Below are 17,341 nucleotides of genomic sequence, written 5' to 3'. Positions count from 1 at the left end.
TTCTCAGAGCACTTCTTGGAAAACTGCAAAACTGACAGAGATCTGAGTTTTTCTTATGTTCTCTGCACGTTTGCACAAAGAAGACATAAGCAGACATCTTGCCCTTGGGTTTCTTGGGGTCACCTTAGCCATGCTGTATGTATTGTTTGCTAGTCTCTATTAAAAAAAAAAAAAAAGATAGGGTCTCACTCTGTCACCTAGGCTGAAATGCAGTGGTGCAATCATAGCTCACTGCAGCCTCAAATTCCCAGGCTTAAGCAATCCTCCTGCCTCAGTCTCCTAATAACTGGGACTACAGGCACACACCACCACCCCTGGCTAATTTTTTTATCTTTTATTTTTTGTGGAGATGGGTCTCGCTATATTGCCCAAGGTGGTCTCAAACTCCTGGGCTCAAGGAATCCTCTCACCTTGATATCTCAACATGCCAGTATTATATGTGTGAGCTACCGCACCCAGCCACAGCACCTTCTTTTGCATGGAATAGAAAAAATATATATCCACTAGCTTCCAGGAGGATAAACAGTAACTCCTGCTGGATTTCACTGGACATTTTACAGCCAGGGCATCACAGGATGAAAACAATATAAACAGGTGGGTCCACACTTTCCCCAGATCAGTTTCCTTTCAGTTATCACTCATTAGCTATTTAATAGAAAATTCAGCTTTCTGATTCTATCCTTGTGTTACTGTATCCATCAGGGTCTTGGGAGAAAATGCAAGTAACTAAGGTGAGGTTTTGAAGATAATTTAATGAGAAGACTAGTTACAAAAGTGTTGAGAAAAGAAAGCAATAAGAAATATTGAAGAATACTGGGACAAGTAAAAGTGGAAGGGAGTGAAGGAGCTGTGGAAATCACGTTCCAGCCTCAGACTCCCTGAACAGGACAAGTCTGCGGGATAATTTGGGGGCCTACTGCATCTGCATAGATTATGTGCAACTTGTTGGCATTTTGAAGAAAATATGGAAATAACCAATAAGTTAGAAGAAGAGAAGCAATCTCTGGCCCAAAAACAGAGGATCCTCATATTAGAAGTTACAACTCCATACCATACAGGGAATGTCAGTCCAAAAACACAGAAAATCCAGAGACTACAGCAAAGAACAGCCAAGCTGTCTTCCTTCATATTATATATTTCACAGGATGTGCTGGTCTGTAAAAATACCCTCCCTCTATTGCAGGCAGCAAGACAACTCTTCGTTCCTATTGATTATGCTGCCATTAGGATAGAATGTAAGATGCCTTTAAAATTCTTATGCTTATATATTGTTCTGACCAATTTCTTTCTCTAAGATAAACATAAGTTCTTGAATAGAAGAAAATCAATAAAAATGTCCTAGAGATTCATCATAAAAGAATGATAGAGTAGTAACTTGATGAGAGCTAGAGCCGTAGAAGTTCCTGGAAGGAGCTATAATATTAGAGAGAGAAATAGACCAGAATCAATGTGCCCAGGTTTAGAGGGAGGTAGAAGAAAAATTAACTCATCTTCTGTCCTTCTTGTTCTGCTCTTCCATTGGCCACACTCAAGTGGAAGTCAGAGTCCAAACAGTCCTGGTGATGCTTCTGTAGGATAAGCCTCAAGGCACAGAAGCAGGTCAGAGAACTTATGGGCAAAGGAGAGGCAGATGCAAAATAACCAAATAAGTTGCCAAAACTGTTCCCATTTTGTAAACGAAGTTGAATTGTAAAGTCAAGGGTAATGCCAACTTAAAGAAATCCAGAAGTGAATCCTCATTTTAGGTAAATTCTTATTTACCTTAAGAATATTTATATGAATACATAAAGTATTTGCTCTTGTAAACATCATATAAAGAAAAAATAATCCTTTTCAGAAAAATTTTTTTTTATTTCAGAAAAAGACTTTTGAGAAACACTGGCTTTAATTTCGTCATCTGAAAATAATTTAATGTTAAGTGCCCCCTACATGTCACTATAGAGACACAGTTCTGATTTCATAATATTACATTATCTTTATGTTAGCTATATCTTCTAATTCAGGATACCGCATAGATTTTTAAAGTTTTATGCAATGTTTAAAGCCATATGTAATACTATGTAACTGTGCAACTAAGTTAGACCTTTATTTGTTTTTGCCCTGTGGCTCTAATTATTGCGATATAAATTTACATATAGTAAAGTATAAAATATTAAGCACTGTAAAATTATATGTACATATGCATATATATATACAACTACCAGATAAAAATGTAGACCATAAGGCAGGATTTTACATAAGAATCTATCAGCCCTGTTTATAATGGAATCATGAAAATGAGGTGTTCATTTGGGGCTCAGAGAAACGTCTCTCGGGCCTACTTTTCCTTTTCCTGTTTATTTGCTAGAGTCAACCTAACATGCTCTACTTAGACATAATTCTCAGTATCTGGCTCACATCCCAACAATATAATCTGGCACGGTTGTACCGAAAGACAAAGAGGAATCAACATTTGGCAAACATAATGATAAAAACTGATTCAGGGCAAAAATATCAACAGATGTTATAAAGTAAAAGTACAATGAGGAATAGAATAGTTATCTGGTCTCAAAATATTAATTATATATTTATTAATTACAAAATAAAATAACTTTACAATGCAGAAACCCCAAGTGATCCGAGATAACATCAATAATTCTTCTGGATACGATAAACCAAGAGCACAGTGCTTCTGTGGGTATTCCCATCAATATTGACTAACAGGAATTCAATCATGAGGAAACATCAGACAAACCTAAATTAACAGTCATTCTACAAAATATTAAGCCAGTACTCCCCAAATACGTAAATGCCATTAAAGACACAGAAATACTGAAGAGCTGTTCCGGAATAAAAGGACTAAAGAGACAGGATACCTGAATGCAATGCATGATTTGGAAACTTCCTTCAGTGTAAAGGATAATATTGGGACAACTGAAAAACTCTGAATATATATCAGTGAATTTCCCAGTTTTAATTTTTCTTTTTTTTTGATAGAGTTTTGCTCTTGTTGTCCAGGCTAGAGTGCAATGGCGCGATGTTGGTTCACTGCAACCTCTGCTTCCTGGGTTCAAGCGATTTTCCTGCCTCAGCCTCCTCAGTAGCTGTGATTATAGGCATGGGCCACCACACCCAGCTAATTTTTTTTTTTTTATTAGAAATGGGGTTTATTCATGTTGGTCAGGCTGGTCTCGAACTCCGTACCTCAGGTGATCCATCCACCTTGGCCTCTCAAAGTGCAGCAATTACAGGCGTGAGCCACCGTGCCCAGTCCGTTTTAATTATTATAGTGTGGTTATGTAAGGGAACATTCTTGTCTTTTGGAAGTACACACTGAACTGTACCACATAGAGACATGAACTATTCCACATAAAGTGATGTGAATTGTATAACATAGAGATATAAAGATAGAAACAGAGATAGCGACAGAGAAAATCATAACATTTAGAGAAATTTAATGAAAGGAGTTTGGGAATTCTTTGTGCTAATCTTGAAAATTTTCTGAAATTATATCAAATAAAAAGTTAAACAGGGGCAAAAAAAGGAGGAGACTAAACTAGGCAAAGGAGCCCTATGACAAGACAAAAAAACTAGTCCCAGTCCTAAAACAAATCAAAGAAGAGGTGATGATTTTTTTGGTGAGAAGTTAGAGATGTCCATTTTTCCTATCACAAGGCAGAAATAAATCCTTCTGCTTTATGAAAAACAACAAAACAGATAAACCTCAAAATAGAGTAATTTTGAGGAAAGCAAACTCCAGGCACAAGCATTTTCACTGATACATAGTACGCCATACTCCATGGCACACAGGCTGTAAAACAGTTTCCCCCAAAGGGACCAGGGTTGTTGCCATAATGGGTGTTCTCTTCGAACAGTGAGGACTGCTTGGCTGCTGATCACACAGCACCCTCAGTACCTTAGCGCTGCACTAAACTCTGGTATAGGGATCTTCAAGAAAGGCTGATGTTAACATTTCCAGCAGCCTGGAAAAATGGGAACTCTGAGTCAGATTTGGGTTGTTTTAATGAAAATAGAGAGTTCTAATTTCTCCGCATCCTTGCTAACACTTGCCCTTTGTGTATGTGATAACAGCCATTCTAACAGGTGCAAGGTGCTATCTCATTGTGGTTTTGAATTGCATTTCCCTAATGATTAGTGACATTGAGCATTTTTTATATACCTGATGGCCATTTATATGTCTTCTTTAGAGAAATGTCTATTTAAATCCGTAGTTCATTTTTTAATCAGGTTATTGCATTTTTGGACATTGGTTAGTAGGAGTTCCTTATATATTTTTGAAACTAACTTATCAGATATACGGTTTGCCAGATTTTTGTCCCATTCTGTGAACTGCCTTTTCACCCTATTAATTGTTTCTTTTGCCACATGTTGGCAAGGATGTGGAGAAACTGAAACCCCTGTACAGTATTTGTGGGAATGCAAAATGGTAAAGCTGTTATGGAAAACACTACAGAGGCTCCTCAAAAAAAAGAAAATAGACTGACCATATGATCTAGCCAACCAGTTTCTGAGTCTATATACAAAATAACTGAAATCAGGGTCTCAAAGGAATAAATACACCCCCATGTTCATTGTAGAATTAGAATTATTAACAATAACCAAGATGTGAAAACAACATAAATGTTCATCAACAGATTAATGGATAAAGAAAACATGGTATGTACATACAATGGAATATTATTCAGCCTTAAAAAAGAAACACATTCTACAGTATGCAATATCATGAATGAATCTGGAGGACATTATGCTAAGTGAAATAAGCTAGATACGGAAGAACAAATACTGCATGATTCCACTATATGAGGTATCTAAAATAGTCAAACTCATAGAAGCAGAAAGTAGAAAGGTTGGATACCAAGGGCTGGGGGAAGAAGAACATGACGAGTTGCTAATCAACTATATAAAGTTTCAGTTATAAAAGATAAATAAGTAATGGAAACCCACTCTACAAATTGTGCCTATAGTTAACGATATATTGTACACTTAAAAATCTGGTAAAAGGGTAGATTTCATGTTAAGTGTTCTCACCACAATAAAAAGACCCCATGAGCACCTAAAGAAAATACAAACAGAGAAATGTGGCAAATATTAGACTGATATTCTGTGATGAATTAAAAATGCTCTCCACTTCTTTATGACTCTTCCATAAGGAGAGGAGGTCTGTATTTTTATTTTTGCTTTTTTTCTCACCGATTTTGGAATGGGCCTGTGACTGCTTTGGCCAATAAAATATTGGTGACATGTACTGGCTTTCCACCCCAACTTTAAGAAACCTGGCAGCTTTCACTTCCTTTCTTGGAATGTTTGTGTTGGAAACCCTGAGGTGCTTTAAGAAACCTGCTGGAGAGAAACTAGGTGCAGAGGCCACGTGGAAAGAGAAAGAACTTGAGACTACATAGGAAGAGAGGCCTGAACAGCCCTGCTATGCCAACCAAACCGGTCTTCCTCTCTTCCCCTCCCAAGGCACCAGACATGTACATGAGCCATCTTAAATATTCCACACTAGTGGAGACCCCTGATGGCTGTATTCCCAGTACATATCACATGAATAGAAGAAACACTCAGGTGAGCTCAGTTAACATTCAGAATCATAAGAAGTCATAAAATGGTTACTGCTTTAAACCACTAGGTTTTAGGGTAGTTGGTTATAAAACAACAAGTAAGAAGGACAGACTCATATTCACTCATGTGTAATTATTTCACCTATTCAATAATTATTTTATTAAGCATTTATTAAAGACCCCAATGGTAGGCTCCTTGCTGTTGATTTCTGCCTTATTGGAAAATAAACATAAAATACAAGAGAATAAAATACATCCCTGATGTTTGTAACTAAAGTGCATGGTATAATAAAAGGAGATTGGACCCAGGCAGGAAAGTCAAGGTGAAGCCGCATCATTTGTCTGGAGAAATACCCAAGGTTTGTTGTCTTGCGCTAAGGAAAACAAAGACATGGACATACACCGAGTGGGTTTTAAGAGCAGAAAGTTTAACAGGCAAAAGAAAGAAGAGAGAGCTTCCTCATGCAGAGGAAGGGGGTGCCCAAGTGGGTTTTCAGGTTCGGGGCGAGATGCGGTTGATTTTCTAGAGGAGCTTGAGGAGGCGGTGTCTGATTTACACTGGGTGTAGTGGATTGGTTTCACCAGGTGTGCCATTTACATAGCCCACGAAGAGGCTGGCCATCCCACCCTAATCTTTTATTATGCAGATGGGGTTTCCACTTGGCAGGTGCCATGACACTCGCACACGTGGCGGAAGAGAAGGAGAAGGGAAGAGAAAACTTCCATGTTGGATATACCTGGCTTCTGGTATAGCTGCCAACATTCATCTATGCAAGTTACCAGCTTGCTTATCTATGCTTGCAGCTTGATTTTTCAGGCTGCTTTCTGTTAGAAAAGAAATAATTTGGGGGCTGCTTTTTAATAAAAGAAAAACCTTACTGAGGATTCCTGTACCCTATCTGCCTAAATAATTTTTTTAACTCCTAAAGGCTGTGAGGATTAAACTGAGATCAAGCAGTAGTAGGAGGTAATTGACATGGGAGAAACAACCTCCTGTGAAAAGCCATCACAGTATCACAGAACATGGTACACCGAGGACTGAGAGGGTCTTGTGGCTAGGGCCCAGCTTAATGAGCAATATATATGGTCAGGTGAGGACAGAATCAAAGACTGAAGCCAGAATTTAAACTTAATTACACTGTAAACATCCGATTAGGGACTATCTTGTTTGCCTTGTATTCTTACTACCTAGCACATTTCCTGGCACCTGATAGGTACTCAATAAATGCTAAATCTTTATAGGAAGGAGGAAAGAAAGGGAAGGAAAAAGAGAAGGAGAGAGGGAAGGGGAAGAAGCGAAGAGAGAGAGGAAGGAGTAACTTGTCCTTTGCACTGGCGTTACTCTGTTTAGACAAGAATACACTCTCATCCAGTAGTTCTCAAATTTTGTCACGTTACAATTATCTGGGATTTCAAGAAAATCCTTGTATCCAAGCTGAATCCCATACCTAATCAATTAAATCCTCTTGAGTGAGACTCAGACATCACAGGTGCTTCCAATGTGCAGCCAAGCTCGAGGAGTGGTGTTCCCAGCAGTCTATGCTCCTCTATAGGGCATGATGCTCCCTGACTTACTTTCTGCAGAGACCTTGCAGTTGTAAAGGTCAGAAAATTAATCTAGGTCCTAATGCAACCAGACATTGGTTGCACTAGTCTCCACTAGTCTGGAATATTTAAGATGACTCATGTACATGTCTAGGAACAAAAGACCACGTCTAAGAATCATTGAATATTACTGAAAATAGAAGACATAATTTGAAATATACGTCTCCATGCCTATGTCAAATAACCCATAATTGCTGAATAACCAAATCTCTGAACCAATGAAGTCCATGTTTCAGGGCCCTGACTTCAGCTGGCAGCATCTTTACCTGACCTGTCATTAGTTAATTCCTAAGTAAGCTGTCCTCTTTCTGACTTCTCCCCATCAAAAATCCATATACTGTTTGACGGACTAACAGAACATTTTAAAACGTAAGCTGTGTTTGTACTAATTTCATTCAAACCACCTTGTGGCTTTCCACCAGCTACCATATAAATTACATCCTACTGGTAAAAACTTTTATTACACTGTTTTTCTGACATTTTTTTCAGCAATATGATGAGCTTTGTTTGCTTATTTACAAATTAAACTCGTCCTTTTTATAAAATTATCATGATGCCTAAAACTCACCCTCCATTTGAGTCCACTTACCATACTTATATAATTATTCCACAATATACCTTTGATTTCCTTTTCTACTGCTCCTGTCAAGTTAAATTTCCCCTTCTACATGCATCTATTATATCTTCTGCTTGTCCTTTCATTTCACTCCTTACACTTTCATTAAAAGTTCAATGTCTATCTTCTCTACCAGTGTGTAAGCTCCATAAAGGAAAAGCCTGAGTTGCCACACTATCAGAATATCCTCAAAGTCCAGCAAAATGCTGTGCACTTAATATAAATCCATGAAATGAGTTTATGAATGAATAAATGAGCAAGTAGATGAATAAATGCCCATTGAGGGCAATAAAGACAATTTATCTTTGACATTTTGTAGACATCTCAGAAAAGTTCTAATTCTGCCCAGAGTCACTTCCTAGAATAGATTCAGAAGGAAAAGGAGAGAGAGGAGCTGTTACTTCAGGCTTTCATTATGTTCCAAAAACTTTCCTTACGTGGAACTCTTAGAATCACTCAATCATGGATTATTGTCCTACTATAGTACACAGTTTGTTTGGCAACATCAAGGGCCAATACACTTCTTGGAAAAGCAGTCCCAGGCCTGAATAATTTGTATTTGTATCATAAAATATTTGATTACTCTGGTATATTCTTGTGACACTGAAGTGATGAGTATTTCTTTTGGCATCATCATAACTACATTTATATTAGACATAAAACTACCTGCTTTCCTTCTTACAGGTGAGTATGTTTTTGATGATTTTAAATCTCAAGTTGTGGCTCAGCATCACAAATGGAAGAAAAAGTAAAAGGAAAAATGAATGACAATCAAAGGTAAGTTTTTCATCATTATAACAATAATGGCAGTAGAAGTATTAATGATATCTGTAGAAAAAACTTACTTTTTTGAAGTATATACTATAGCTCATCTACTTTGCTAAATGTTTTTGTATATTATTTAATTTTTACAATGTATTCATGACAGTATTCTATTTTTTCTCACTGTACAGATAAGGAAACAGGTTAGAAGAATTAAGAGACCACCAGCCAAACAGATCATTACATATGGCTACCAGGGCCTCAAACTGAGATCTTTTTGTTTGGTTGTAAGATCAATACTTTAATGTCAGTTGGGATTAATGGCTCCAGTTTCATGTCCTGGTTGTGCAGAACATATATCTACCTTTTTGTGAAGGCATCATTTCATTTGCTTCATCTCCTTTGGAAGCCTGCAGGCAAGTTAACTGAATGCAATCTCACACTGACTCCCTTTTCAAAAGTAGCCTAGTCAGAATCTATGTACATACTCCAAATTGGATGGATAACAATACCATTTTACACACAAGCATATTGAATATATTGAATATATTTACAAATAATTGTCTAATATCAACTAAGATACTTAGAGGAGAGTGGTAAGAAATAAGATGGAACACTCAACCAGAATGTGCAACAATGCTATGTAACTGGCAAAGATGCAATTAAGATGAACGTGTTCCAAGAATCTTACCCATAAAAAAGCGAATATTGAAAATGCTGGAGTATAGTTTGTAGAAAAAGAGCTGTGCCTACAAAGTGACCAAAGAGAGATGGTAGACCTTCAGTGGATCTATGAAATTGATTCCTGGTAGGCTCAATGCTACTTATACTTCAAGTAAGAATTCAATCAAAATTCATTTTTTAAAAATGAAACCACCAGTTTAGTACAAAAGATCTCAGAAAAGAAGGATATAAAGCTCCTAAGCATAAAAGAACACATACATAAATGAAAATAAACTGCACATACAAGTGTATTGAGGAGAAGAAAACTAAATCCAAATTTATATTTAAATGCTCCCACTTAAATTGTCTAAGAAAGAAACATTTAACTTCGGTAGAATGAGAGAAAGCTTGTTTAGCTGCACAGCTTCTTCAATTCACTTCTGCTTTCTGGAAACATTTACAAAGGGAGAAACGTTAATAAGCTCCCCTGATGGCAGTAAGGGTATACACACTAGAGAGGAGAAAGAATGATTTTTTAAAATTATTTCTATCCAATCTGTTTTTCCTTTTAACTCTAATTAGACATGCCAAGTGCTCCTATTATAGTAATTTACCATAATATATGTGGTGAAATGACCCTGACACCAGGCAAAGCAATGACTGTATCTTTTTAAATAACTGAAAAAACAGACACAGAAACATTTTCTTTAGAAATGGACCCTTAGATTGTCTACACAGTATGCTGACTAGTGGAATACTTAAGGAACAATGACACCTGTATTTATATATTTCTAGACAGCTACAGCTGACAGTATAAACTCGTTTTATAGGATTGCTAAAACAGCTGCGGGAAAGAGATAAAGACATTTTATCATTTTAATTTGCTATTACGTAACCTAACAGCAGTGGAACAAAATTGCCTGGGATTATTGAAAATAATCTGTCATCAGAACTGATGGTATTTACCAAAGCAGTTTCACTAGCAAACTTCACTCTGCTCTCAAGTTTGAAAAATAAAAATCTATTCCATGCCGTGTGAAAATGCCCTTGGTTCTACCTGTATTTATAAACACTTACATCAACTACCAAAAAAACTGATTTTGGATAAAGAATAGTATTCTTCTTAATCACAAATAATTATCCTAGAAAGGTGTATCAGAATATATCCAAACCGTCGGATTTAATAGAACTATCCCTTAAGACCTTTTATATCTAGGTTTAAAACGTACCTTAATTTTTATTCACCAATATAATCTCTATTCATGCAATTTTTAGAACTCATTAAAAGCCAACAACCTTGATAAACTCAAAAAAGAGAGAAATATAATCCCAGAGCCTCATTATCAGTTTCAAGCCATATCACTTTTATGTTGGATTTCACATCAAACAAATACCTTAGGTGGCCAGAGACAGACTTCAGGTTGTGATGGCAAGATGAAGATTAGTTTAAGTCCATCAAGGCTTAAGGCTTACATCAGGTGACTAGGTTAGGAAGTTATTGGTTTGTCTTTTCTATTAAGGGGAGAAAGAACTTCGCTGACATAGACCTAAGGACCTAAGACACACATCCCTGTTTCATGCCCCTTTGGAAAGCTATAGGTCTCCTGTAAGAAAGTGCCCCTACCCTTCTTTCAGGGATAAGTTATTGCTTCTTCCTTGGAATACCAACAGCACCTGTCATTAAACATTTTATCATAGCCTGTTTTCATGGTTGTAGAACTGAGAAAGTCACTCAGGAGAAGGGCAGCTGGAAATGACACTGTGGGGTATCATGTGCCAGACGTTGCTCATGAAAGTGAATGTGGAGAAAAGCTGAGAATTTAGAACATTTTCTTCTGACTCCAAAACCTCTTCAGAATCTCTCCACTATATATTGTTTGTGTCCTATGCCCAGATAGGTTTGTAAGCAATTTGAGGTGAGGAATAAGGTTTTATATAGGTCTGTGCACCCAGCACTACCTATACAACTGTACTTACATATACTGTTCAACAGAGATTTAGCTATCAAAACAAAACCCATAGCTGTGTTGGCTATTTAGTTTTGGTATTTTCTTAATTGTTTTTTACATTTTAGAATAAGCTTGTCAATGTCCAAAATGTCCACTGGAAGTTTGACTGGTAGTGCCCTGAATTTCCAAATCAATTTGGAGACAGTTGACATCTTAATAATTTTGAGTCATCACAATCATGAACACAGTGGATTTCTATTTAGGATTTACTCTCAGCAGTTTTGTAATTTTCAAAGCACAGGTTGCTCATATCTTTTCTCTCAAATTTTAAGTTCCAGGATACATGGGCAGGAGGTGCAGATTTCTTACATAGGTAAATGTGTGCAATGGTGGTTTGCTGCGCAAATTATCCCAGCACCCAAGTATTAATCCCAGCATCCATTAGCTATTCTTCCCGATGCTCTCCCACCTCCCACCCCCAACATGCCGCAGTGTGTGTTGTTTCCCCCATGTATCCATGTGTTCTCATCATTCAGTTCCCACTTACAAGTGAGAACATGCGATGTTTGGTTTTCTGTTCCTTGGTTTGGAGGATTACAGCTTCCAGCTCCATCCATGTCTCTGCGAAGACCATGATCTTTTTCCTTTTTATGGCTGCATAGTTTCCCATGGTGTATATGTACCACATTTTCTTTAACCAGCTTATCAGTGCTGGGCATTTGGGTTGATTCCATGTGTTTGCTATTGTGAGTAGAGCTGCAATGAACATGTGTGTGCATGTATCGTTGTAATAAAATCATTTATATGTCTTTGGGTATATACCCAGTAATGGGATTGCTGGATCAAATGGTATTTCTGCTTCTAGATCTTTGAGGAATGACCACACTGTCTTCCATGATGGTTGAACCAATTTGTACTCTGACCAACTATGTAAAAGCATTTCCTTTTCTCCACAACATCACCAGCATCTTTTTTTTTTTTATTTTTCATAGCAGCCATTCTGATTGGCACTCGATAATATCTCATTGTGATTTTTATTTGCATTTCTCTAATGATCAGTAATGTTGAGCTTTTTTCATGATTCTTGGCCACATGTATATCTTCTTTTGAGAAGTGTCAGTTCATGCCCTCTGCCCACTTTTTAATGTGGTTGTCTGTTACTCGTAAATTTGCTTAAGTTCCTTATAGACTGGATATTAGACCTTTATCAGATAGATTGCAAAAATTTTCTCCCACTCTGTAGGTTGTCTGTTCACTCTGGTGATAGTTTCATTTGCTCTGCAGAAGCTCCTTAGAGCCCATTTGTCAATTTTTGTTTCTGTTGCAATTGCTTTTGGTGTTTTAGTCATCAGATCTTTGCCTGTGCCTATGTCCAGAGTGACATTGCCTAGAGTTTCTTCTAGGGTTTTGACAGTTTTGGGTTTTATCCTTAAGTCTTTAATCCATCTTGGGTTAATTTTTATATAAGGTGTAAGGAACTGGTGCAGTTTCAATTTTCTGCATATGGCTAGCCAGTTCCCCCAGCACCATTTATTAAATAGGAAATCCTTTCCCCATTGCTTGTTTTTGTTACATTTGTTGAAGATCAGATGGTTGTAAGTGTGTGGTCTTATTTCTGAGTCCTCTATTCTGTTCCATTGGTCTATGTGTCTGTTTTTGTACCAGTACCATGTTGTTTTGGTTACTATATCCTTATAGTATAGTTTGAAGTCAGGTAGCATGATGCCTCCAGCTGTGTTATTTTTGCTTAAGATTGTCTTGGCTATTTGGGCTTCTATTAGTCCATTTTCATGCTGAGGATTAATACATACCTAAGACTAGGTAATTTACAAGGAAAAAGAGGTTTAATGGACTCACAGTTCCATGTGACTGGAGAGGCCTCACAATCATGGCAGAAGGCAAAAGGCACGTCTTACATGGCAGCAGTCAAGACAGAATGACAACCAAGTGAAAGAGGTTTCCCCTTATAAAATCATCAGATCTGGTGAGACTTCATCACTACCCTGAGAACAGTATGGAGGAAACCACCCCCATGATTCAGTTATCTCCCACTGGACCCCTCCCACAACATGTGCGAATTATGGGAGCTACAATTCAAGATGAGATTTGGGTAGGAACACAGCCAAACCATATCAGGGCTGTTTTTGGTTCCATATGAATTTTAAAATAGTTTTTTCTAATCCTGGGGGAATGTCAATGGTAATTTAATGGGAATAGTATTGATCTATAAATTGCTTTGGGCAGTATGGCCATTTTAATATTGATTCTTCCTATCCATGAGCATGGGATGTTTTTCTACCTGTTTTGTGTCATCTCTGATTTCATTGAAGAGTGGTTTGTAATTCTTCATGAAGAGGTCCTTCACTTTCCTTATTAGTTGTATTTCTAGGTATTTTATGCTTTTTGTGGCAATTGTGAATGAGAGTTCATTCATGATTTGGCTCTCTGCTTGCCTGTTGTGGATGTATAGGAATGCTAGTGATTTTTTCACATTAATTGTATTCTGATACTTCACTGACGTTGCTTATCAGTTTAAGATGCTTTGGGTCTGAGACTATAGGGTTTTATAGATACAGTATAACAAACAAAGATGGTTTGACTTCCTCTCTTCCTATTTGAATATCTTTTATTTCTTTCTCTTGCCTGATTGCCGTAGCCAGCACTTTTAATACTATGTTGAATAGTAATGGTGAGAGTGGGAATCCTTGTCTTGTGTGAGTTTTCAAGGGGGAATGCTTCCAGCTTTTGCCCATTCAGTATGACATTGGCTGTGGGTTTGTCATATACGACTCTTATTATTTTGAAGTATGTTCCTTCAATACCTAGTTTATTGAGGGCTTTTAACATGAAGGAATGTTGAATTCTATTGAAGGCCTTTTCTGCATCTATTGGGTAATCATGTTGTTGTTGTCTTTAGTTCTGTTTATGTGAGGAATCACATGTAATGATTTGTGTATGTTGAACCAACCTTGCATCATGGGGATGCAGCCTACTTGATTGCAGTGGATAAGCTTTTTGAGGTGCTCTTGGATTCAATTTGCCAGTATCTTGTTGAGGATTTTTGCATCAATATTCATCAACAATATTGGCCTAACATTTTTGTTGTTGTATTTCTGCCAGGTTTTGGTATCAGAATGATGCTGACCTCATAAAATGAGTTAGAGAGGAGTCTCTCCTTCTGTAGTTTTTTTGGATAGTTTCAGTAGAAATAGTACTAGCTCTTCTTTGTAGCTCTGTTAGAATTCAGCTATGAATCCATCTGGTCCTGGGCTTTTTTTTTTTTTTTTTTTTTTTTTTAGTTAATAGGCTATTTAATATTGCCTCAATTTCAGAGCTTGTTATTGGTCTAGTCAGGGATTCAGTTTCTTCTTGGTTCAGTCTTGGGAGGGTGTATGTGTCTAAGAATTTATCCACTTCTAGATTTTCTAGTTTAAATGCAGAGAGGTGCATATGGTATACTCTGTTAGTTGTTTGCATTGTAATATCCCCCTTACCATTTCTGATTGTGTTTATATGAATCTTCTTTTTATTATTCTATTATTAGTGATCTTATTTCTTTTCCAAAAAAAATAGTTCCTGGATTCATTAATTTTTGAAGGGTTTTTTGTCTCTATCTCCTTCAGTTCAGCTCTGATTTTGGTTATTTGTCTTTGGCTAGCTTTTTGGGTTTGTTTGCTCTTAGTTCTCTAGTTCTTTTGGTTGTGATGATAGGGTGTCGATTTGAAATCTTTCTAACTTTTTTTTGAGATCTGTTCCAGCGTTTTGATGTGGGCATTTAATGCTATAAATTTCCCCCTTAACACTGCTTTAGCTGTGTCCCCGATATTCTGGTACATTGTATCTTTGTTCTCAGTTGTAAAGTTTTTTGTTGTTGTTGTTTTGTTTTGTTTTTAGCCAGAGTCTCTCTTTTTTACCCAGGCTGGAGTGCAGTGGTGTGATCTCGGCTCACTGCAACCTCTGCCTCCCAGGTTCCGGCGACTCTCCTGCCTCAGCCTCCTGAGCAGCTGGGATTACAGGTGCACACCACCATGCCCGGATAATTTTTGTATTTTTAGTAGAGATGGGGTTTCACCATGTTGGCCAGGCTGGTCGAACTCCTGACCTCAAGTGATCCACCCGTCTTGGCCTCCCAAAGTGGCAAAGAACTTCTTTATTTCTGCCTTACTCATTTATCTAGTTTTCAGACTTTCAATGACTTTCACTAGAGCTCAAAAAATTACTGAGTTTGTTGGCTTTAATACCATTATGCAAAGATTGTGTGACTGATTAGTATTGAATGTGATTGCCTATAGCTTTGCATTTGTACATAAGTCACTATGAGACAAACTACAGGTCCTCAAAATCAAGCTTTGTACTCTGGGCACATTAGACAGCATGGGTATATAAACATATTTCATAGCATCTTTGTGACAGAATGGGTTTTTTTAGTTGCAGAATTTTTGTATAATTCAGATATTTAGTAAGACTAACACAAATTCACAAGTAATTATATGCATATACACCTATATTTTGAGGCAAATCAATGATGAACAACTGGTATTTATTGAATATTTTTAATGTGGGAAATAATTTCTATATCTTTTAGGAGCTTAAAGACTAGCTATTTCATCAAGATGAAATTAAATATGGCACTAAATACAGTGTTGTGTGGAAATTTGTCATCAATTCAACAGTAGAGTTAAAATTTGCAAGATGTAAACTAATGCTATCGATTTTGACCAATACTCCAAACCAGGAAATTAGAAGTCATCCTTGCTTCTCTTATTTAGTCACCAGATTTGGTAGGTTCTAACTCCCAAATAATTCCAAAATCTGTCTTTTCACATCTATCTCCAGTGGCTTGATTTGGACCTATATTGCCTCTAATCTGAGTAGTTCCAAGAGCATCTGAAATATTATGTGTTCTCTTCTAAATATCACAAAGTTTTTCATGGTTCTAGTCTCTTCATCTTGATTTTCTTTGCCCAGAGTTTCAAGGATAAACTCAATGTCACTTGGTTGCTGTCGTCTGACCTGCCCCAAAGCCCAGGAAGAGTTGCCTATTATGTCACTTGTGTTTACATATCATTTAATATATTCTTTTTTTATAAGCACTTATCACATTGTATTATTTGTATTGTGCCTATCTCTTCCAGAGGGCAACCATAAGGTTTATCACTCCTCTGAATTCAAAGAATGTGGCCAATGCTTGGTTCATAGCAGGCAGTCGGTATTTTACGAAGTGAATTGAGTTCCAGGACTGTTAGTGTCTTAAATGTCTCAGTTCACTCTATCCATCAGAACTGAAGAACATGACTGGAACTGACATGCTGTGCTCTTGTCACTCACTTCCACTTCCATCCCCATCCAGAGATGTAAGTGCAAAGCTCTGTGAAATTTAAAAAAAATCATAGACCAGAGATTTTAGAAGTATGGACCATTTGATTATTTTTAGCCCAACAACCTTTCCAGCCTGCTTTATAACAAGGTAGCTTTTCAGACAAATTAAAAAGAACAGAAAAAAAGTGTTAGTTAAGTATTTCTGGAGTAGAAAGCTGAAAGATACACTTTGTTAGTTTTCTTGGAAGATATTTTCCAAATTCTTATTTATGAAAAAACATTAAGAACTTTGATACATATTCCAAAATGTTTGCCATCGTCGCACATCTACTTATGTTATTTTGTTTCAGTTTACAAACATCTCTGATGCTAAAATACCTCTTTCAATATACAATTTGGGATTACAAACATGCTTCATTTTTCAAACTAATTTCTATACTCCAAGTACAAACTAAATCATTATGAAGTTTTAAAACACCACATCAATAGTATAAAATCTAAAAAAAAAACGTTTTTCATTGTTCAAGTATTTCATGAATATCTCAAATCCAACTTGAAAGCATTTTTTCATGTAGTACTATTTTATATGCATTTTAATTTCTTCTTTACTTTCCCTAATGATCCCATGAATGGTTGAACACAATTTGAGTTAACATCTTTGTTTTTAACATAATTCATTTGATTATGTGATGAAACTATTTCATTTATGTAATAAGGCTTCAATAAATATCTTTTACTTTGTACTTGCTTTTTAAATTATTTGGATTTTTTCCTTAAGTCAAATTCCCATAAATTAATTATTATATCAATGAATGAGAACATTTGCATGGCCCTTAACATATTATGCCAAGTTTCTTGAAAAAAAC

Source organism: Gorilla gorilla, chromosome 13 (assembly GCF_029281585.2).
Source record: "Gorilla gorilla gorilla isolate KB3781 chromosome 13, NHGRI_mGorGor1-v2.1_pri, whole genome shotgun sequence".
Classification (NCBI taxonomy): Eukaryota; Metazoa; Chordata; class Mammalia; order Primates; family Hominidae; genus Gorilla; species Gorilla gorilla.
Note: the sequence above shows the minus strand (reverse complement) of the source record.